Source organism: Elephas maximus, chromosome 26 (genome assembly GCF_024166365.1).
Source record: "Elephas maximus indicus isolate mEleMax1 chromosome 26, mEleMax1 primary haplotype, whole genome shotgun sequence".
Classification (NCBI taxonomy): domain Eukaryota; kingdom Metazoa; phylum Chordata; class Mammalia; order Proboscidea; family Elephantidae; genus Elephas; species Elephas maximus.
The window spans coordinates 35,052,893-35,077,213 of record NC_064844.1 but is presented as its reverse complement, the minus strand read 5'-3'; the positions used below and the strand labels follow the sequence as shown (position 1 = coordinate 35,077,213).

General features: G+C 38.6%; 1 protein-coding gene across 10 annotated transcripts in view; it reads left to right on the top strand.

Annotated features, from left to right (window-relative positions):
* The window catches only part of BIRC6 (baculoviral IAP repeat containing 6), a 383,808-nt gene that overhangs the window by 1,228 nt on the left and 358,259 nt on the right, over nt 1-24,321 (top strand). The window lies entirely within an intron of this gene.

The window sequence follows — 24,321 nt, the reverse complement described above, 5'->3', positions numbered from 1 at the left end:
ATTTGGGGAGGTATAAACGTTGGTCCAGGGGCGGGACTTTATAGTATGCGTGAGGTGAACCCTCCATAGGCTGGAGAATTTTGGAATTGCCTTGGCTGTTATATTTGGGTGAGGTGACGTTTTATTTATGATTAAATGATGAGTGACTTAACTAAGATGTAAGAGTGAAAAGTTAGTATGTGAGTTAGACTATGCGTTTAGGTAAGTGGAAGTAGTTATGTGGTTTACCAAGGCACATATGTATTAACATAGACAAATAAGGAGAGGTTATTCTAGTTTATTGTGTGAGTAATAAGGCAATTGTAAGAGTAAATGGTAATTTAGGGATACAAAGATGAAATTAGGGATGTTAATTTTTTTTTTAATGTGAGAGTTCTCAAAGAATTGGAATCTGTATAGTTGTCGAATATAAACCTAGAATATATCTAATAGATATACATAAGAGAAAGTTTTGGATTTTAAGTTTGTAGTTTTTTCTTTTGATAACATAGGTAAAGTACAGGAGGGGTGTCCCACATACAGCAACAAGCAATTAATTTGGACATAACAGCTTGTCACTATGTATGATAGGGATGTATTCTTTAGTAATTGGATATCTTTCTTTTTAAACTCAGTTTGCATATTTCAGATATGAAAAGGAATAAAGAATGATACATAGGGAGTCCTGGTGGTGCAGTGGTTAAGCACTCCACTGCTAACCGAAAGGTTGGTGGTTTGAACCCACCCGCCACTCTGCAAAGAAAGCTGTGGCTGTCTGCTTCTGTAAAGATTACAGCTTTGGAAACCCTATGGGTCAAGTTCTCTTCTGCCTTATATGGTCGCTATGAGTCGGAATTTGACTTCACGGCAGTGGGTTTGGTTTGGTTTTGGTAAAATATTTCAAATATGAAAAGGCATGAAGAATAATACAGTGAACAATCACGCATTCCCGCTTAGCTTAAGGAATAAGCTATTTCAAATAAAGTTGAAGCAACCTTCTTTGTCTCTCCTGGATTGAATTCTTCCAACTCCCCTTCCCCTATACACAATATCCTTTATTTGGCTTTATCATTTTCATACATGTCTGTACTTTTTAGTGCATGTATGTACCCTTGATATCTAATATTGCCTTTCATGATTTTAAACTTTCAATTGGTGTTTATAAAGTGTTTTGGACAGGAAGTTTCATGGGGGTGCTTTTTTCTGTCTGGAACCTATTTTTGAGAAAATGTATGCCAGGGTTTGTTAAAAATCATTGGGGAAATAGGACATATATGTATGTGCCTGTACATGGAAGGAAAGAAGATACTCTAGTGGTAGATTACATAAAGGGAAGGCTTTAGCAGGTAAAAAAAAAAGTAAAACACAGCGCTGATTTGGGATGATTTAATTGGGCTGTGTTAGGAGAATAGGAAATTATTGGGTTGGTCTCTTAAATTGCAGATGTCGATGCATGGAGGATTAACTATGTGATTAAACATGTGTAGAAGAATTTATGGTGAACAAAGTAAAAAGATGATAGTTTTTAAAAGTAATAATGGATAAATCCTGAAATGTTTTTATGCATGAGGAGTGAAGTTTATTATTGATGGTAATTAGAGGGTCCTGTGTGTGTATTCTACAGAGATGATTGTGGACGTAATGCAGCATTTTATGTTTTGCTTGGAATATGTAGGTATTTAATAGTCTGTTTTTAACAGTCCTATAAATGAGTGGGGAGAAGGTGCCAGTAGTGACCCTGGTCCTAACATGACCCTTCTTTTTAAGTTTGTGGGCAGTGAGCCACCTTCTTTTCTACCCCAGAGGAAAGACATCTTTGGGGAATAAAGAGTGGAACGAAAACCCTTGTAACCATATAGAACTTTATTGAATGATAGAGTGTGGATCTTATGGATTCATGGAGTTCAGTTTGTAGGGTTATGGGTAACCTACTAGTGTAGGTTGGAAACTGCAGAATGGGAACAGGACTTGTAAGTATAGTGTATGTATTCAATTGGACCACAAAGATGGTGAATTTGTAACTATGTCTACTAGTATATGTCTTCAAATGATCTGTATCTGACATAAAATGTTTATAAATGTACTTGGACTAGATTAAGAGCTATCTGATGTACATAGGTTAATAATAAAGCAAAGTATTTGCTTCCCATTAGTGTTTAAGAGATAAGATTTCTGAGCTGATTCTTTGGCCTGCTATTCAGTAGCCTCCATGATCTGGCCTCTGCTGATCTCTCTCGTCTTGTCTTCCTGAATTATTTTGTGAAACTGGTTTATTTAACCTGCTTTCCTAACTACAGTAGTTTGCTCTTTCTTGGAATGTACCAGTTCTCTCCAGGCACTTAAGCAAATGTTACCCATTTTTCAAGACCTAGAGCAGATCTAAGATTCACAATCCCTTTAGGCTGAAGTGAGCTTCTGGACCCCTAAGCATATATTATCCAAAATGTTGGCACTCCAAATCCAGAAGTGCCTTGGAAGTAAGGCCTAGCGATCTGCTTCTGAAAGGTCATGGTTTTGAAAACCTTATGGAGTACATTTCTATTCTGCATGTATGGAGTCACTGTGAGTTGGAATCGGCTCATTGGCAACCAACAACTGTCTATTTTGGTAATTTAGGCAACTTAATATTTGTGGCATGTTTTCTGGTGTCTTGAACTATTTAAATTCCGTTTTATTTAGCTTTTTATAAATATGTGATGTTTCCTTATATTCTACTTGTTTATATTCCGTCCCCAGAATGCCTCATTCTAAATGTTAACTCAGTAAATATTTTCAGTTTGATGTATTTTGTCTGTGGGTATGTTAAATGGATGCTGCCTTACATGCTAATTGCTAAATTCCTTGATTTTGGAGTTCAACGTACTTTACTTCAACATACTGTTCATATTACTAGATCTGTGCCCATCTGTAACTATTGTTTCCCTTCATGCAATTTAGCATAATTGCCTGGCTCTAGAACCAGATTGTTTGGATTAAGATCCCATCTTTGCTGCTGATTAACTGTGTAACTTTGAGGAAATTACTTGATGCCTTTGTTCAGTTTCCCCATTTGCAAAAATGGGGGATGATAATTGTACCAGTTATGAGGATTTAGTGTTAATACATGTAGTGTTTAGAAGTGTACTTATTATGCAATTAAGTGTTCAAAAAATGTTCCTGTCATCTATTTGCTATTTCCTATAAATTTTTTTATAAATATCCTTATTTTTTTCTTTTTGACTTAAGTCTTTTTGATATTCTCTGTTAAGTCTTTTGAACTTAACCCCAAATTTGAACCTCTTAGGATTTTTTTCCGATTTATAACCTATCAGCATTGTGCAGAACACATGATCTAGTTTTTGCTTTGATGTAAGAAAAGGTATGGGTAATTTGTTCAGTATTGTCTTATTTATTTACTAGTGCTGATGTTATTTCTCACTTCCTAAAATAATCTCGGCCCCCCCCCCCCCCGTATGTAGTAAATTTTATATTGTTTGTCTTGTCTTGTCTTTGGCTTTTTTAGGACGTGTTTGGACAGCATGGGCTTTATGTGTTAGGTAGTGCTGAATTTTGAATCATATTGGCTGTTGACCAAAAGATTGGCAGTTTGAATCCACCAGCTGCTCCTTGGAAACCCTATGGGGCAGTTCTCTGTCCTATAAGGTCACTGTGAGTCAGAATTGACTTGGTGGCAATGGATTTGGTTTTTGGTCATTTACTAACTCACTTTCTACCTAAGCTTCCTGAACCTCAGCTTTCTCATCTGTAAATTAAGATTTAATAGGATGGTTGTGAAGATTAAATGGTAAAACATGTATAAAGTGCCTTACAGTATTTGGCATGTATGCAGTAGGTAGGTACTCAGTGAGTGCTGGTTCTTTTGAGCCTTAATGTGTTTAGTATCGCCATGTTGCTCATGGTCACTTGCAAAATGTTCACTGACTTAGTATGTTTTGTACAGAGGATAGGTAGATACGCAAATACAGGTGGAAATAAAAATGTTGATAACAAATATTATCTGTATTTGGGTAAATATCTTTCAGTGTATTGGTGTAGCTACATGTCAGAGTGAAGTTGAGAATGTTGTGTTACTAATTCTGTGTATATATCACTTGTTTATGTAGAATATGTATATAAAGAAATATTTATGTGTGTGGATATTAACCAGTGGATATTGTAGTGTATGTGTAGGAGGAAGTTCATGTGTCTTCATTTTCTGAAGTCAGTTCTAGGTCTGTCACGGTGAAAAAGACGAAAAGTAACTCCAGAGATTCTCAGTGTTTTTAGACAATCCGGTTTTACGTTTCTTTATAAATATCTCTCTTTTTTCTTTTCCCACATAGACATTGACTTTGATTTAAGAAATTTGTACAGTGGTCATAAATGAGAACAAGATCTTTGGACTCCACTTCAGCTGCAGTGAAGTTCAGATTGGGTGAATTTTGTTCTCATATGACAGCTTCTTGATCAAACCTAAAAGCCCAGAGCTACCTGCTTAAAGAAGTCATAAAATATAGAACACTAATTAGGTTAGCCTGCAGAGTCCTCAAGAAGTAGCTTTTTATGGATAACATACATACTTTTCACCTTTTCAGTTGTGGAAAATATTTTTTCTTACTGCTTCTGAATTGGACATGCGTTAATTTGGATAAAATGACAAAATCTCCCCGTAGGTTTCATAGTGATGGAATTTGTAAATGATTTAAGCCAATTCCTATTCTCTGACTAACTTTGGTGTACGTACAGCCTTCCTAGTTAGTCTCAATTATTCTTCTATGAGAGATAATAAGCATGGTATAGACTTGGATATCACTAGCACCAAGAACGTTTTTGCTTTCTGGGTGCATTTGGGTTCTTTATAAAAACTTAAATTTGGCAGAATCTCTTTTTGTACTACAAGTACATACTTTGGCTCCCCTTGTTTCAGCTGACTGACTTTCCCAAAACCAAACCCATTTCTGTTGAGTCAATTCCGACTCATAGCGACCCTATAGGGCAGGGTAGAACTGTCCCGCAGAGTTTCCAAGGAGCGCCTGGTGGATTTGAACTGTCTTTAGTGTAGTGATATTCCTGATGACCTAATAGATGTGAAAGATTTGCTATTAGCAAAATACTTTTCCACGGTTAATTATAAGTTTATATTAGAACCTGTGCTTTAATGTTTTGATCTGTTTTTAAGGTCCTATGTATCTATTCAGTTTTTTGAATTTACCTTCCAGGTTTTCCTAATTGTTTGAATGCTCAGAGATGGTTTTGCTCTAGCAGAAAATTGATCTTAGTCTTTGTTTTAGTAATTTTAGATTCATTGATAATGTGAGGCAAATTAAGACTCAAACTCTAGAGCCAAACAACCTGGGTTCAAGTCTTGGTTCTGTGTGACCTTGAAAGTTCATTTGTGAAGTGAAGATAATCATAGGATTTGCCTCATAGGGTTGTAAGAATTAAAATGAGAAAATATATGTAAGCCATCTACAACAGATTATGATACACAGGGGCTCTGTAAGTCTGTTTGTTTTCTTTATTCTTGTGGTGACAGTGCCTGCTTGAAAGGTTACTGAGTGCAGTAGCTCTCTTTGCTATAGTATTCCATTGAAATTGCAGCATTTTCTTCCAGTTTTCCATGCATGTGGAAATGTGGCTGGGTGAAATCTAATAGAAACATGTGTAAGAGCAATACTTCTTGTATTACATGGCGTTATAAACAATAGAAATTAATTTGAACTTGAAATTGTTAAAAAAGGAAGGTGAAGAGCTTGTTGATTGATTTTCATTCAGCTGGTTATTGAACACACGGTACATGGGGGCACAAAATAATTAAGGCAGCGTTTTTTTGTCTTTGAATGCAAGCTATGAATATTTTTAGGTACACACTAGCATAATGTCATAAGTACTATGATACAGATGTGCAAAATTCTGTGGGAGCACAGAGGAGGGGGTTTCTTCAGCCTGAGGGATATAGGGAAATGTTGTCAAAGAAAGTAGCATTTATGATCAGTTTTGAAAGATGGGAGGGTCCCTGGGTGGCACAAATGGTTTGTACTCAACTACTAACTGAATGTTTGGCGATTCAAATCCACCCAACTGCACTGCAGAAGAAAGGTGAATTCAAAGAACACAGACAAGTTTTTGGTGGGTGGGTGGGGGCTGGCATTTAAGGTGTGTTTGTGTGGATGGTTAGAGCTGAAGCTGAGAGACAGGCAAGGACCAGATCATAGTACATTCTGCTAAGAAGTTTGGACTTGATGTCTGTAGTAGGGAGCGCTTGTAGGTTATGACATTATCAAATTTGTGTTTAGAAAGATAGGAAGCTGATGCCCAGATGTGGGAGGTGATGAGAGTCTCATGTAAGTTAGAGAGGTATGAATAACATAATTTGGTGATTTATTAAATTTGGGGGATGAGAGAAATTGACAAGATGAAATTACTCACCCTTAAGTTCCTAATTTGAGTAACTGGATATGAATGATGTTTATTAGCCCAAATAGGCAATACAAGAAGATGTGGTGACTGACTTGCTGGAGAAGTTTGGGGACGTGAGAGGGAAATGGTTGTGTAATTTTGAAGTTTTTGAAGGACATCCAGAAGGCATTTGGAAATTCACGGTTGACACTTGAAGATTTGGGTTTATAGATTTGAAGTCACTGGCATTTACAGAAAAAGCTTAGTCTACTGATTAAATTATAGGTTCTGGAACCAAATGGTTTGAGTTCCTGTCTGTGATTCACCGTTTATTAGCTGTGACCTTACAAGATGCATAACCTCTTTGTGCTTCATTTTCCTTACCTATAAAATAGGGATGTCGTTGTTGTTTGTTAGGTGCCGTTGAGTCAGTTCTGACTCGTAGTGACCCTGTGTACAACAGATTGAAACATTGCCCGGTCCTGCGCCATCCTCATGATCATTGCTAACCTTGAGCCCGTTGTTTGATCCACTGTGTCAGTCCATCCTGTTGAGGGTCTTCCTTTTTTTTGCTGATCCTCTACTTTACCAAGCATGATGTCCTTCTCCAGGGACCGGTCCTTCCTGATAACGTGTCCAAAGTATGTGAGACGAAGTCTCACAATTCTCACTTCTAAGGAGCATTCTGGCCATACTTCATCCAAGACATTTGTCAGTATTCTTTGCCGATACCATAACTGAAAGACATCAGTTCTTCTTCGGTCTCCCTTATTCTCATTACCCAGATTTTGCATGCATATAAGGCAATTGAAAACACTGTATTTTGAGTCAGGTGCACCTTCATCCTTAAAGTGACATCTTTGTTTCTGAGCACTTTAAAGAGGTCTTTTGCAGCAGATTTGCCCAATGCAATGCGTCGTCTGATTTCTTGACTGCTGCTTCAATGGGTGTTGATTGTGGATCCAAGTAAAATGAAATCCTTGGCAACTTCAGTCTTTTCTCTCTTTACTGTTATGTTGCTTATTGGTCTAGTTGTGGGGATTTTTGCTTTCTTTATGTTAAGATGTAATCCTTACTGAAGGCTGTAGTCTTTGATCTTCGTCTGTAAGTGCTTCAAGTCCTCTTCACTTTCAGCAAGCAAGGTTGTGTCATTTGCATAACAGGTTGTTAATGAGTCCTCCTTCAGTCCTGATGTTGCGTTGTTCTTCATACAGTCCAGCTACTTTATTTGTTCAGCATACAGATTGAATAGGTATGGTGAAAGCATACAACCCTGACGCACACCTTTCCTGACTTTAAGCCACGCAGTATTCCCTTATTCTGTTTGAACGACTGCCTCTTTATCTATGTACAGGTTCCTCATGATCTGTACAGTCGAATGCCTTTGTATAGTCAGTAAAACACAGGCAGACATCATTCTGGTATTCTCTGCTTTCAGCCAGGATCCATCTGACATCAGCGATGATATTTCTCCTTCTACGTCCTCTTTTGAATCCAGCTTGAATATCTGGCAGTTCCCTGTTGCACTGCTGCAACTACTTTTGAATGATCTTCAGCAGAATTTTACTTGAGTGTGTGATGTTAATGATACTGCTCAGTAATTTCTGCATTCAGTTGGATCATCTTCTTTGGAATAAGCATAAATATGGATCTCTTTCAGTCAGTTAGCCAGGTAGGTGTCTTCCAAATTTCTTGGTATAGACAGATGAGCACTTCCAGAGCTGCATCTGTTGATTGAAACATCTAAATTGGTATTCCGTTAATTCCTGGAGCCTTGTGTTTTGCCAGTGCCTTCAGTGCATCTTCAGTTTCTTCAATACCATCGGTTCTTGATCACATGCTGCCCCCTGAAATGACTGAACATCAGTCGATTCTTTTTGGTACAGTGACTGAATTCCTTCTGTCTTCTTTTGATGCTTCCTGCGTCGTTCAGTATTTTGCTCATAGAATTCTTCAAGCTGAGCGTGTTCTTCCCTTTTGGTTTTCTAACTCCAGGTCTTTGCACTTTTCATTATAATACTTTTCTTTTTCTTCTCAAGCCGCCCTTTGAAATCTTCTGTTTAGCTCTTTGACTTCATCATTTCTTCCTTTCGTTTTAGCTACTCTACATTCAAGAGCAAGTTTCAGAGTCTCTTTTGACATCCATTTTGTTCTTTTCCTTCTTTCTAATGACCTCTTGTTCACCTATGATGTCCTTGATGTCGTTCCACAACTCATCTGGTCTTTGTTCATTAGTGTTCAGTGCATCAAATCTGTTTGTGAGATGGAGTCTAAATTCAGATGGGATGTACTCAGGGTCATACTTTTGTTCTTGTGAACTTGTTCTGATTTTCTTAGGCTTCAGCTTGAACTTGCATATGAGCAGTTGATGGTCTGTTCTGAAGTTGGCACCTAGCCTTGTTCTGACTGATGATGTTAAGCTTTTCCATCGTCTCTTTCCACAGATATAGTCCATTTGATTCCTGTGTATTTCACTGGGGAGGTCCATGTGTATAGTCGCTGTTTGTGTTGTTGAAAAGAGGTATTTGCAATGAAGAAGTCGTTGGCCTTGTAAAATTCCGTCATGGGATTTCTGGTGTCATTTCTGTCACTAAGGCCGTATTTTCCAACCACCAATCTTTCTTTTTTGTTTCCAACTTTTGCATTCCAATCATCAGTAATTATCAGTGCATCCTGTTTGCATATTTGATCAGTTTCAGACTGCAGAAGTTGGTAAAAATCTTCAATTTCTTCATCTTTGGCCTTAGGGGTTGGTATGTAAATTTGCATAATAGTCATATTAACAGTCTTGCTTGTAGGGGTATGGATATTATCCTATCACTGACATTGCTGTACTTCAGGATAGATCTTGAAATGTTCTTTTTGATGACGAATGTGACACCACTCCTCTTCGGTTTGTCATTCCTGGCATAGTAGACCATGTGGTTGTCTGATTCAAAATGGCTAATACCTGTCTGTTTCAGCTCACTAATGATTAGGTTATCGATGTTTATGCATTCCATTTCATTCTTGATGATTCCCAATTTTCCTAGATTCATACTTCGTACATTCCACGTTCCTATTATTAATGGATGTTTGCAGCTGTTTCTTCTCATTTTGAGTCATGCCACATCAGCAAGTGAGGGTCCCCAAAACTTTACTCCATCCACGTCATTAAAGTCGAACCTGCTTTGAGGAGGCGGCTCTTCCCCAATCACCTTTTGAGTGCCTTCCAACCTGAGGGGCTCATCTTCTGGCACTACATCAGATAATGTTCCTCTGCAATTCATAAGGCTTTCATTGGCTAATTTTTTTCAGAAGTAGACTGCCAGGTTCTTCTTCCTAGTCTGTCTTAGTCTGGAAGCTCAGCTGAAACCTGTCTGCCATGGGTGACCTTGCTTGTGTTTGAATATTGGTGGTATAGCTTCCAGCATCACAGCAACATGCAGGCCCCCACAGTATGACAAACGGACAGATGTGTGGGGGAAAATAGGGATAATAATTAGTAACTAACTCATTGGGTTACTGGAAGAATTAAATAATACACATAGAATGCTGCTTCGCCCACTGTAAGAACTAAGTAAATGTTAGTTTTTATATTGGCGTTTTTAATTATATAGTTCAATTCAACAAGTGTTTGTCATACAGGAATAATAAGATGAATTCGAAGCCCAGTATTCCTGGAACGGAGCCCAGGCATACTTTTTTTTTTTTTTGGTTAAAGCATGTCAGGTGATTCCCTGAATTAACCATTTGGAAAGCTTCCTAGAACAGGTGGCACCTCAGCTGAGACTTGAAGGATAAGGAGTTAGCCAGGTAGAGGGAGCAGCATGAACCAGTGTAGATGAATGGGGCAGAATAATACTTGCTACAAGCAATATGGTGTAAAGTATGAGGAAAGGAGTGATGGGAGAGCCTGAGAATCTTGGCCCTTGTCTTCCTGGGCAATGGTTCTCATATATTTAAGTACTGGAACTCTTCTGTTTAAAGTCAGAATTTTAGGACCCTCTTATGGTGGTTCAGTGGTAGAATTCTTGCCTTCCTTGCAGGAGACCTGGGTTTGATTCTAGGCCAGTGCACCTCGTGTAGCCACCACCTATTTGTTAATGGAAGCTTGCTTGTTGCTGTGATGTTTATAGGTTTCAGCGAAGCTTCCAGACTAAAACAGATTAGGAAAAAAGGCCTGGTGATTTACTCCCAAAAATCAGCCAGTAAAAACCCGGTGGATTGCCGTGGTCTGATCCACAGTCAATCATGGAGATGACACAGGACCAGACAGTGTTTTGCTCCATTGTACATGGGGTTACCATGAGTCAGGACCAAGTTGACAGCAGCTAATATGTTTTTAAAAATCAATGAATTGAAAACATTGCAAAAAGCTGTTACTTTTAAATAATTTTTATTTTAGACCTCTCATGACCATCTATATAATTTGAAAAATACTACAATGCTTTGGACTTTCCTCCTTGCTGGGTTTGCTTTGAGATTTTTAGGGGGGTACAAGTCAGTTGACAGTCTTCCATCTGCCCTCTGACTTCTAAAATTTTGTTGCTGTCATTTCCTCCCTTTGTTCTTTTTGTCCTTTTAGGTTTGTTTGATGCCCTCTTTCTTTCTTTTTTTTTTTAATTTTTATTGTGCTTTAAATGAAAGTTACAAATCAAGTCAGTCTTTTCACACAAAAACTTATATACACCTTGCTACATACTCCCAATTGTTCCCCTCAATGAGACGGCCTGCTACCTCCCTCCACTCTTTTTTCCTGTGCATTTCTCCAGCTTCTAACCCCCTCTACCCTGTCATCTCCCCTCCAGGCAGAAGATGCCAACATAGTCTCAAGTGTCCACCTAATCTAAGAAGCTCACTCCTCGCCAGCGTCCCTCTCCATCTTATTGTCCAGTCCAATCCCTGTCTGAAGAGTTGGCTTTGGGAATGATTCCTGACCTGGGCCAACAGAAGGTCTGGGGGCCATGACCACCAGGGTCCTTCTAGTCTCAGTCACACCAATAAGTCTGGTCTTTTTATGAGAATTTGGGGTCTTTATCCCACTGCTCTCCTGCTCCCTCAGGGGTTCTCTGTTGTGTTACCTGTCAGGGCAGTCATCGATTGTAGCTGGGCACCATCTAGTTCTTCTGGTCTCAGGCTGATGTAGTCTCTGGTTTATGTGGCTGTTACTGTCTCTTGGGCTCCTAATTACCTTGTGTCCTTGGTGTTCTTCATTCTCCTTTGCTCTGGGTGGGTTGAGACCAATTGATGGCTCCTTGCCAGCGTTTAAGACCCCAGATGCCACTCTCCAAAGTGGGTTGCAGAATGTTTTCTTAATAGATTTTATTATGCCAGTTGACTTAGATGTCCCCTGAAACCATGGTCCCCAAACCCCTGCCCCTGCTACACTGGCCTTTGAAGCATTCAGTATATTCTGGAAACTTCTTTGCTTTTGGTTTAGTACAGTTATGCTGACTTCGGCTGTATCGTGTATTGTCTTTCCCATCTTCACCTAAAGTAGTTCTTATCTACTATCTAATTAGTGGATACCCCTCTCCCACCCTCCCTCCCTCCCTCCCCCCTCATAACCATCGAAGAATATTTTCTTCTCTGTTTAAACTATTTCTCGAGTTCTTGTAATAGTGGTCTTATACAGTATTTGTCCTTTTGCAACTGACTAATTTCACTCAGCATATGCCTTCCGGATTCCTCCATGTTATGAAATGTTTCACAGATTCATCACTGTTCTTTATTGATGCATAGTATTCCATCGTGTGAATATACCATAATTTATTTATCCATTCATCTGTTGATGGACACCTTGGTTGCTTCCATCTTTTTGCTGTTGTAAACAGTGCTGCAGTGAACATGGGTGTGCATATATCTGTTGGTGTAAAGGCTCTTATTTCTTTAGGATATATTCCAAGGAGTGGGATTGCTGGATCGTATGTTCTATTTCTAGCTTTTTAAGGAAGCACCAAATCGATTTCCAAAGTGGTTGTACCATTTTACGTTCCCACGAGCATTGTGTAAATGTTCCAATCTCTCCACAACCTCTCCAGCATTTATTATTATGTGTTTGGAGTGAGATGGAATCTCATTGTAGTTTTGATTTGCATTTTTTTTTTTAATGGGTAATGATCGTGAACGTTTCCTCCTGTACCTGTCAGCGACCTGAATGTCTTCTTTAGTGAAGTGCCTGTTCTAATCCTTTGCCCATTTTTTAATTGGGTTATTTGTCTTTTTGTAGTTGAGTTTTTGCAGTATCATGTAGATTTTAGAGATCAGGTGGCGATTGGAAATGTCAGAGCTAAAAACTTTTTCCCTGTATGTAGGTAACTGCCCTCTTTGTTTCTTTACTGTCTCTCCAGCGGGATCTTGAGAGGGACCAGAGGTAAATGTGCATGTATCAAATCCCCGTTTAACTAGGAATCGCTAGTTGTAACAACACTTAAATTGAACATTTGGTACTCTGTCCTTAGAAATGTTGGCTTTAGCTGTAGAAAGAATATAAACTATAGTAGATTTCTGTAATGTAACATGTAAAAAGAGTGGGGAGGGTGGTAGGAGGTACCTCTCTCATATGGGTGCATTGTGCTGTTCATGGTCTTATGAAAAGGTACCTTTGGCAAGACACTCATCTGAGTTTTCATCTTTAATACTTGCCCAGATTACTTCATGATCTGGTAAGATAATGAATGTAGAAATTCTTTGTAAACTGTAGTACAGGCAGTCCCTGGATTATGAATGAGTTCTGTTCCCAAATCTGTCTTTAAGTCTAATTTGTACATTAAGTCGGAACAATTAGGTACGGTTTATATCTAACATCAGTTAGTCAAATGTAGGTCTTCGTATGTAGTAGAGTACCTTTCTATGCATAAAAAACATTAATGAAACACTTGCAGATACATTAAAACATCTTTAACATAATACTTTTAATAACAATAGTAATGTTTTGATGCACATTGCAAAGTAGCACCTGTTTGTTATGTGTCTTGAATTTTTGATTTAATAGGCTTTATGGGGGCTGGGGAAACCCTGGTGGCATAGTGGTTAAGCGCTACGGCTGCTAACCAAAGGGTTGGCAGTTCGAATCCACCAGGCGCTCCTTGGAAACTCTGTGGGGCAGTTCTACTCTGTCCTGTAGGGTCGCTATGAGTCGGAATCAACTCGACGGCACTGGGTTTGGTTTTTGGTTTATGGGGGTTGGACAGGTTTAATGTTCTTAACCCCAGGGACTGCCTGTACTTCAAATGTAATGGATACAAAAAGTTAGGAGAGATTATAGAGGTACAGATAAAAAGAATGAATAGAAGAGAGGTACAAATAACAAAAAGAATTAAATAATCGCTATTTAAAACAGTTGTTACAGAGGGCAGACCAAAAAAACCTGTTGCCGTCTAGTGGATTCTGACTCATAGCCTACCCTATGGGATAGAGTAGATTGTGCCATAGGGTTTCCAAGGCTATAATCTTTACGGAAGCAGACTGCCACATCTTTCTCCCATGGAGTGGCTGGTGGGTTTGAACTTCAGTCTTTTCGGTCAGCAGATGAGCGCTTAACCAGTGTGCCACCAGGGCTCCTTGTTACAAGGGCAAGTGCACCTAAAAAGAAGTGCTTGTGATCTAGCTTTTGTTAAATCAGGAATGTATTTTGGAGGAGGTATGTATTATGCTTCAGGAGTCCTGGTGGTGCAGTGGTTAAGGACTTGGCTGCTAACTCAGAGATCGGCAGCCAGCTTCTATGAAGATTACAGCCTTGGAAAATCCTATGAGACAGTTCTACTGTGTCCTTTAGGGCTGCTATGAGTAGAAATCGACTCACAGGCAGTGGGATAGGACCAGGTATTTAAATCTTCATGATTTGCTTCTGTACTTTACTTTGCCTTGCAAAGTAGAAGAGAGAGACATACAGCTGGGGAGCTGATGCAGAGCAGTGGTTCTCAACCCTGGCTGTTCATTCGAATCAGCAGGGGAATTTTTAAAAAATACCCTGCTTGGGCCCCAGTATCTTGACTTAATGTGGTCTGGAATGGAGCCCAGCCAGACTTTTTTTTTAACGCATGCCAGGTGATTCTAATATGTAGGGGTTCAAATTTTGCGTGGGTCTATAGATGAGCAAGTTTGTTCTATATTGAAAGGCAAGTTAAATGAGAGGCAAATTTTATTTGAATCAATAATATTCTATTTATTTATTTTTTGGAGGCTAAGAAAAATCTCCCAAGTTAGTCTGCCAGTAAAGCCTACCCTGGGAACTATGGGGACAGATGGCAGTGGGTTTGGTTTTTTTTTTTTTAAACCTACCCATGATATTTTAGGAATATATAATGAAGTATGTCTGTAAACAAAGGCCTTGTTTCAAGGGCCAAATTTCTGTTTTTTATTTTTTTGCCATAATTCAGTTTTGGTTGATTTTGAAGCAACTAAGTGTTTCTGATACTAATTCACAAAAATGCCATTACAGCTAAATAGAGTGACCTCATTCTAGAGACTCTGGGTTGGGGAAGGGATGTTAAAGAAGTGGGGAGGGCAGAGATGGCTGGGATACCTGTACTAATAAACCCAACTAGTTTCTTGCCTGAAATGTTTTTGTCTCATGTTGTATTAAACAACAAATCATGAGACAATTGCATTTTACATTATTACAGTTGAGTTTTCATATGTTAAAATGTTCATCAAAATTATATGAAGTAGTTCATTTATTCCAAAATATTTACTGTGTTGTGTGTGAAACACTAATGATACAGCGGTTAACAAAGTCTCTGCTTTCATGGAGCTGCTGGTTTAATGGGAAGAGATGGATGCACATACGTATTCTCTGTCAGATGGTGATAAATGCCGTAAGGAAAATTAAAGATGGTTTGAGAATGGAGTAGGTAATTTTGTGCTGTTGTGGTCTGGGAGAATCTCTCTGAGGTAGCATGAGCAAAGATCTGAATGATGTGTGATAGCAGCAGTGTAGATATCCTGGGAAGTTTCTGATGGACTGTTATTCTAGTATGCAAAAACAGGTAGATGGATTTTCATCATATGTGGATGAAATTGAGCTTGGATTGACTCAAAATGTAGGCGATGTGAGGAATGATAGGAGGTCTGTATGACTACCAGTGTGGTGATATATGCCGTTTATATTAAACGTGGAGTCCCTGGGTGGTATAAATGGTTAAGTGCTTGACTAGTAGCTGGAAGGTTGGTGGTTTGAACCCATCCAGAGGCACCCCAGAGGAAAAGACCTGTTGATCTGCTTCCAAAACTTAAGAGTCTTGAAAACCCTGTGGAGTGCAGTTCTACTGTGCACACGTTGGAGGCACCATGAGTTGGAATTGTCTTGACAGCAGCTATCAACAACAACATATTAAGCATACAAAATTAATTTTTAAAATATGAGCTCCAAACAGAAATTCAAAAGTGTATACACCCTACATTGCAAAATTGTGTTGATTTGTAGTTGAGTTACTTCTATTATGGGGAACTTTGTTTACAGATATTAATGGTTCTCTTGAGCAACATCAGAAAGGAAAGTTAGCCCCCAAATTCTACTTAATTACATCCTAAAGAAAGAATATATGCTATACATCCTAAGGTGGTTGAGAGATTTAACTGTGACAAATGGAACAATATGTATGATAAAGACCTTGAAGTTCCCTGCAGGGATGAGACAGAGTCTCCTCATCCATGAAAAATTTCCAGTGCTGATTACATTCTCAAAACTTTCTCAAATAATGTGAGATACTTAAGATTATAGTAAAATAACAGTGGTCTGGTACCAGTTTTGAGTAAAGTGAATAGAGGGGGTTGGAACTTTAAACTCTTGATTCTAATAATGGTGGTTTCTGTATTTATCTAAGAACCTTTTCCATGCTTATGTAGATGTTCGTTCTCCTACCTGGAATAATACTGTTTCTGGATTGCATTTTATCCATTTCTTATGCTTCATGGCCTAGCTGGTAAACTTTCCCAAACTTACTTTGCTGCATGGAGTTCTGTTTTATAGGAATACTTATTTGGCTTTTAATAATAGAATGTTACTAACAGTTATTCTTGTATTAAATGATTTTATTTTTAGCTATTGTAATTATATTTAAAAAGCTTTGTGAGAATCAAACATTCATTTTGCACCCTCTTTATTGACTTTGATGTTTACACATAGTAGGTGATAGTAAGCTATTTTAAACATTAAAGTGTGATGATATCTGAGTTGAAAAAAAAAATGGGATAGATATTACAGTGTAGTATATCTGTTTACAAGGAGCCCTGGTGACACAAAGGTCAGTGATTCAAATCCATCAGCTGCTGTGAAGGAAAAAAGACCTGGCTGTCTGCTCGCATAAAAATTACAGCCCAGGAAACCCTTAGGGGGCAGTTCTCTTTTCTCTAAGGTCACTGTGATTCAGAATGGACTCGACAGCACACAACAACAGCAACAATGTGTCAGTTTACAAAGATAATATATTTCTGACGATATTTCTGCAAGTTTTGTAGGGAGGCACATGGATAGTGCGTTAAATAAAAAGTTGACTATTAGAATTGGTAACTGATTTTTAAAATTTCCTTTAAAATTTTCAGTTTTAAAAACGACATACCTTATAATAGGACATCACATAGACTAAGGAAAACAGTAATCACTTACGCTTTCATTACCTAGAGATGGTGGCCATTGTTAACATTTTGATGTGTATTTCTTTCTACTTTTTTCTATTGTTTAATATATTTTTATAAAATTTGTATCATAATGATGTGTTATAAACTACTTCCCCTTATACTTAGTTAATAGTGCTTTGTAGGTATTTTCCCATGCCTTTATTTTTCTGTGGTATCACACTTTTAAACTTTATTTTTTAATGAGCATATAGTAAAATTTACTGTTTTGGTGTACATGTAAAAATGTACACACATGCATAGAATCATGTAATTATTTACTAATTTTGTTAGTTACTGAGAGAGCAGTGTTGAAGTCTCCAGCTATAAGTTGGGTGTCTTTTTCTCTTTTCAGTTCTGTTAGTTTTCGCTTCATGGATTTTTTTTAATGTTAAAATTTTTTTTCCTTTTTTTATTGTACTTTAGATAAAGGTTTACAGAACAAACTAGTTTCTCATCAAGCAGTTAGTGCACACGTTGTTCTGTGCTATCGGTTAACAACCCCACAGCATGTCAATACTCTCCCTTCTCAACCCTGGGTTCCCTATTACCAGTTTTCCTGTTCCCTCCTGCCTTTCAGTCCCTGCCCCAGGAGTGGTGTGCCCCTTTAGTCTTGTTTTGTTCCATGGGCCTGTTCAGTGTGGCTGAAGGGTAAACCTCAGGAGTGACCTCATTACTGAGCTGAAAGAGTGTCCAAGGGCCATACTCTTAGGGTTTCTCTAATCTCTGTCAGGCTAGCAAGTCTGGTCTTTGTTTTTGAGTCAGAATTTTGTTCTGCATTTTTCTCCAGCTCTGTCTCTCTATTATGATCCTTGTCAGAGCAGTCAGTGGTGGTAGCCGGGCACCATCTCATTGTACTGGACTCAGTCTGGCGGAGGTCGTGGTAGATGTGGTCCGTTAGTCCTTTGGACTAATGTTTCCCTTGTGTCTTTAGTTTTCTTCATTCTTCCTTGCTCCCAAAGGGGTTAGACCAGTGGCGTATACTAGATGGCCGCTCACAGGTTTTTAAGACCCCAGACGCTATTGACCAAAGTAGAATGTAGAACATATTCCTTATAAAAAATGTTACGCCAGTTGAGCTAGATGTTCCCCGAAATCATGGTCCCCCCAGCCCTCAGCCTAGCAGTTTGGTCCCTCAGGGAGTTTGGATGTGTCTGTGGAGCTACCATGGCCCTGCCTTGTACAGGCGGTGCTGGCTTCCCCAGTATGGTGTAATGTCTTACTCTTCACCAGTTTCCACTTATCTATCTATTGTCTATTAAGTGTTTTTCCAACCCGCCCCCCTGCACGTAACCATCAAAGATTGCTTCTTTTTGTATGTAAACTTTTTCATGAGTTTTTACAGTAGTGTTGTCATACCATATTTGTCCTTTTGTGATTGACTTATTTCACTCAGCATAATGCCCTCCAGATTCATCCATGTTATGAGATGCTTTACAGATTCGTTGTTGTTCTTTATCATTGCATAATGCTCCGTTGTGTGTATGTACCACAATTTGCTTATCCATTCAACTGTTGGTGGGCATCTAGGTTGTTTCCATATTTTTGTTGTTGTGAACAATGCTGCAGTGAACATGGGTATGCATATGTCTATTCGTGTGATGACCCTTGTTTCTCTAGGATCTATTCCTTGGAGTGGGATTTCTGGATCATGTGGTATTTCTATTTCTAGCTTTATAGAGAAGCACCATATTGTTTTCCAAAACGGTTGTATCATTTTGCATTCTCACCAGCAGTGCATAAGAGTTCCGATTTCCCTGCAGCCTCTCCAAAATTTGTTTTTCCCTGTTTTGATTTGCACCAGGTGCCAGTAATGTCAGGGTGAGATGGTTTCCCATTGTGGTTTTGATTTGCATTTCTCTCATGGCTGGAGATCGTGAGCCTTTCCTCATGTGTCTTTTGGCCACTTGAATGTCTTCTTTGGTAAAGTGTCTGTTGATTTCCTGTGCCCATTTTTTAATGGGATTATTGGTCTTTTTGTTGTAGAGTTGTTGGATTTTCCTGTAGATTTTAGAGATTAGACCTTTGTCTGACTTGTAATAGCCAAAAATTTTTTCCCAATGTGTGAGTTCTCTATTTGCTCTTTTGGTGAAGTCTTTTGATGAGCGTAACTGTTTAACTTTTAGAGATCCCAGCTATCTAGCTTCTTGTCTGGAGATTGTGTGTTGTTGGTTGTGGTTTGTATCCTGTTAATGCCATGTATTAGGGCCTCTAGAGTTGATCTTATTTTTTCCTCTATGGACTTCAAGGTTTTTGGCTTTATATTTAGGTCTTTGATCCATTTTGAGTTAATTTTTGTATATGGTATGAGATATGGGTCCTGTTCCATTTTTTTGCAGGTGGACATCCAGTTTTGTGAGCACCATTTGTTAAAAAGACTGTCTTTTTCCCTTTTGGTGGACTTTGGGCCATTGTTGAAGATCAGGTGACTGTAGGTAGATAGATTTACATTTGGGTTTCAGTTCTGTTCCATCTGTCGTTCTACCAGTACCAGGCTGTTTTGACTACCATAGCTGTATAGTAGGTTCTGAGGTCAGGTAGTGCGAGTGTTCCCACTTTGTTCTTCTTCAGTAGAGCTTTACTTATCCGGGGCTTCTTCACTTTTCATATAAAGTTAATGGTAAGTTTTCCAACTCTTTAAAGAATGTTTTTGGTGTTTGGATCGGTATTGTATTTGTAAATCGCTTTGGGTAGAATTGTCATTTTCACAATGTTGAGTCTACCTGTCCATGAGCGTGGTATGTTTTCCTGTTTATGTAGACCTCTTTTGGTTTCTTGGAGTCATGTTCTGTAGTTTTCTTCATATAGGTCTTTTACATCCCTGGTTAGATTTGTACCCAAGTATTTTATTTTTTTAGGGGCTATCGTAAATGGTATTGTTCTTGTGATTTCTTTTTCATCGTCCTCTTTATTAGTGTATAGGAATCCAACTGATTTTTATATGTTTATCTTGTATCGTGCTAGTCTCCTGAATCTTTCTGTTAGTTCCAGCAGTTTTCTCGTGGAGCCTTTTGGGTTTTCTAAGTATAGTATCATATCATCTGCAAATAGGGGCAGTTTAACTTCTTCATTACCAATTTGGATGACCCTTATTTCTGTTTCCCGCCTTATTGCTTTCGCTAGGATTTCCAACACAATGCTAAATAAAAAGGGCATCCTTGTCTTGTTCCTGTTCTCAAGAGGAATGTTTTCATTCTCTCTCCATTAGAATGATATTGGCTGTTGGTTTTGTATATATGCCTTTTATTATGTTGAGACATTTCCCTTCAATATCCATTTTATTGAGTTTTTTTTTTTTTTTAAATCAGGAATGGGTGTTGGACTTTGTTGAATGCCTTTTCTGCATTGATTGAGATGATCATGTGATTTTTTTCCTTTCCCTTTATTTATGTGGTGGATTACGTTGATGGATTTTCTAATGTTGAAGCATCCTTGCATACCTGGTATGAATCCTCCTTGGTTGTGGTGTATTATTTTTTTGATATAATGCTGAATTGTATTGGCTAGAATTTTGTTGAGAATTTTTGCATCTATATTCATGAGAGATACTGTTCTGTAATTTTCTTCTGGTGTCTTTGCCTGGTTTTGGTATCATGGTTATCTGGCTTCATAGAATGAATTCAAAAGTATCAGTTCCTTTTCTGTGTTCTGAACTAGTTCAAGTAGTACTGGTGTAAGCTCTTCCCTGAATGTTCGGTAGAATTCTCCAGTGAAGCCATCTGGCCAGGGTTTTTTTTTTTTTTTTTTTTTATTACCTTTTCAGTCTCTCATTATGGGTCTGTTCAGATTTCCAACATCATTTTGTGTTAGTTTGGGTAGGTAGTGTGTTTCTAGAAATTTGTCTATTTTCTCTAGGTTTTCAAATTTATTGGAGTATAGTTTTTCGTAATACTCTCGTGATCCTTTTTATTTTAGTTGGGTCTGTTGAATGTCCCCCATTTCATTTCATACTTAGATTATTTACATCCTCACCTTTTTGTTTTTTGTCAGTTTGGCCACTGGTTTGTTGCTTTTGTTGATCCTTTCAAAGAACTAACTTTTGGCTTTGTTTATTCTTTGTATTTTTTTAATTCTTTATTTCTGCTCTGATTTTTATTATTTCCTTTCTTCTGGTGGCTGTGGGCTTCTTTTGCTGTTCTCTTTCTATTTGTTCAAGTTGTGTAGCTAATGTTTTGATTTTGTCCCTTTTTTCTTTTTTGATGTGTGCATCTAGTGCTATAAATTGGCCTCTCAGGACTGCCTTTGCTGTGCCCCGGAGGTTTTAGTATGATGTGTTTTTATTCTTGTTTGATTCTAGTAATTTTTTGATTCCATTTCTGATTTCTTCTGTTACCCAGTTGTTTTTAAACAAGGTGTTATTCAGTTTCCATGTAATTGATTTTTTTCCTTACTCTTGTTAATTTGTTAATGATGGCATCCTGGCCAGAGAAGATACTTTGTATTATCTCAGTGTTTTGGATTTTGTTGAGGGTTGCTTTGTGGCCTAAGATGTGGTCTGTTCTGGAGAACGTTCCGTTTGTGTTGGAAAAGAATGTGTACTTTTCAGCTGTTCGGTGGTGTGTTCCATATATGTCTGTGAGGTCATGTTGGATGATTATGCCCTTTAGCTCTTCTGTATCTTTGTTGATTTTCTTTCTAGATGTTCTGTCCTGTATTGAGAGTGGTGTGAAGTCTCCTACTGTTACTGTGGAACTGCCAATTTCTGTTTTCAGTGCTGTTAGAGTTTGTTTTATGTATTTCCGGGTCTTGTCATTGGGTGAGTGTTTATTACGGTTAAGTCTTCATGATGCATCTTTCTTTAATCATTATATAGTGCCCTTCTTTGTCTTTTATGGTGGATTTTGTTTTAAAGTCTGTTTTATCTGAGATCAGCATTGCCACTCCTGCTCTTTTTTGGTAGTTATTTGCTTGATACATTTTTTTCCATCCTTTGGTTTTTAATGAATTTACATCTTTGTTTCTAAGGTGTGTTTCTTGCAGGTAGCATATTGATGGATCCTGTTTTTTAATCCATTCTGTCTCTCTGTGTCTCTTTATGGGTGCATTTAGGCCGTTTACATTCAGTGTAATTATTGATAGGTGTGAGTTTATTGCTGTCATTTTGTAGTGATTTATTTTGTGGTGCTAACATTTTCTTTGTTCCTCTTACTCTCCAGTGCTGAATTCGTTTTGTTTTTGGGTTTCTTTTGTTTTTATTGAGACTTCATGTGTTATATTATTCTTGGTTGGAAATTTTTTTCTCTCAAGGTTTTATATATGTCGTCCCCTTGCCTTCTTGCCTGCATGGTTTCTGCCAAATAGTCAGAGGTTAGTCTCATTGTTTCTCCTCTGTATGTGACTTTTTGTTTTTCTCGAGCTGCTCTCAGGAATTTTTTTTTTTTTTTTGGCTTTGATTATGATATGCCTTGGTGTTTTTGTTTTGGGGTATATTCCTATATGAGGTTCATTGAGCTTCTTGGATTGGTCAGCTTTTCATCATTCATGATATTAGAGAAATTTTCTGTCAGCAATTCTTCAGTGATCCTCTCTCTGTTTTCTGTTTTCTCCACCGTCCCGGAACTGCAATTACTGGCAGATTTTTGCTTTTGGTTGTATCCCACATAATTCTCAGGGTTTCCTCATTTTTCTTTGTTCTTTTTTCTGATTTTTCCTTAAACAGAGTTGTATGCAAGTGTTTGTCTTCAGTTTTGCTGATCCTGCCTTCCATCATTTCAGACCTGCTCCTCAGCACTTCTATGACATTGTCCGTTTCCGAAACCTTGTTGTTTATCTTTTGAATTTCTGATAGTTTTTGTATGATTTCTAATTGTGAATTTATTTTGGCATCTTGTTTCTGAATTATTTTCCTGAATTCTTCCATTTTTTTGTCTGTATTTTCCATGAATTTGTCTGCCTTTTCCATGGATTTGTCTATTCCTCATTTTTGTCTGCTTTTTGCTTCAAGTCTTGGATAGCTCTGACTATTAGAGAATTGAATTCCTTGTCAGGTAGTTTTAGTACCATTTCTTCTGCTGGAAAGTCCTCTGGTGTTTTATTTTGGACGCCTACTGGAACCATCCTGTCCTGTTTTTTTAAAAATACGTTTTGATATTGTCCCCTGTCTTCAGGGCGTTCAGTAGTTATTTTCTTTATTTCTTGATTGTAGATTTGTCTTGTCCTACTTTTTTTGTTTTATTTGGTTAAGTCTGATCAGGTGAGCTGTGTGTTCTTTGTTGTTTGGTTGTTTGTAGTTGTGATATGTTTCACCTCCTTGTCCAGTGGGTGGGGCCAGTCACTCAGCAGCGGTGCGGCAGGGCGGGCCCTGCTTAAGGGGAGGGGCTGGGATAAGTTGTTTGTGGCACATACTCAGGCTGACAAGGCATGCCAGGAGTCAGTGCTGGGCAGGTTCCGGTAGGCTGTGATTGGTGCTCGGTGGTGTGATGTTCAGCTTGTAGTGCAGGTAGTCAGGAAAGAGGGGTAAGGATGTGATGTGTGGAGCTAATACGGGTATGGGAAAGAGCCAAAAACAAACAAAGGGAAAAAAAAGAGTGCTAAGGGAGCTTGCTGTTGGAGTGGAGAGATGAGAAACCAAGAAATGTAGGAAAGCAAAAAGGATAAAGGAAAAAGAAAAAGGGGAAAAAAATAAGTTGATAAAAATTTGGAGAAAAAAAAGAGAAGAAAAGCCCCCAGGGGTCCCACCAGTACAGACGCAAAGACTGGCGAAATGGTTCCCAGGTTGTGCAGTATATCCTGACTAAAAGGAGTATAGGTGTCAGCACGAGGTATTCAAGAGACAGGAAAAGAAGGTGAGTATAGACAGATGAGAGCTGAGAGATGAAGGAAGAAAGGGAAAAAGAAAGAAAGAAAAAAAAAAGACATTTCCCCAGGGATTCTACCTGCGTGGCTGCGTAGATTGGGGAAGTGGCTCCTAAGCCGTGCAGTGCAGCCCAGCTAGACGGGACTCCCAAGTGTGAAAAGAGAAAGAAAACAAACAGACAAAACAGTACAAGGCATAAAAAAAAAAAAAAAAAAAGCCCCATTGATCCCACCAGTGTGGTGGTGCAGGCTGGGGGAGTAGTTCCCCAGTCGAGCGGGCTTTACATCCTTTCAGGAAGAAGCAAAGATGGCACATGGAGCCAGGTGTTCAAGGAAAAGGAGGGGGAGGTATTGGGAGGCACAGAAGAAACCTTAAGAAACAGAGAGAAGCAACACCAACTCAGGGACCTGGCCAGTGTGGGTGGGGTGAATCCAGGCAGCCCAGGGCGGAAGTAGTTGCCTCCCAGTGAAAATACTGGCTGGTTGGAAGCAGAGGAGCCTGAAGGTGGGGGGAGAAGGGTGGAGGTTAGGAAAGTGTATATCACTTGTTACTGGGTGCTCTGTCTCCTG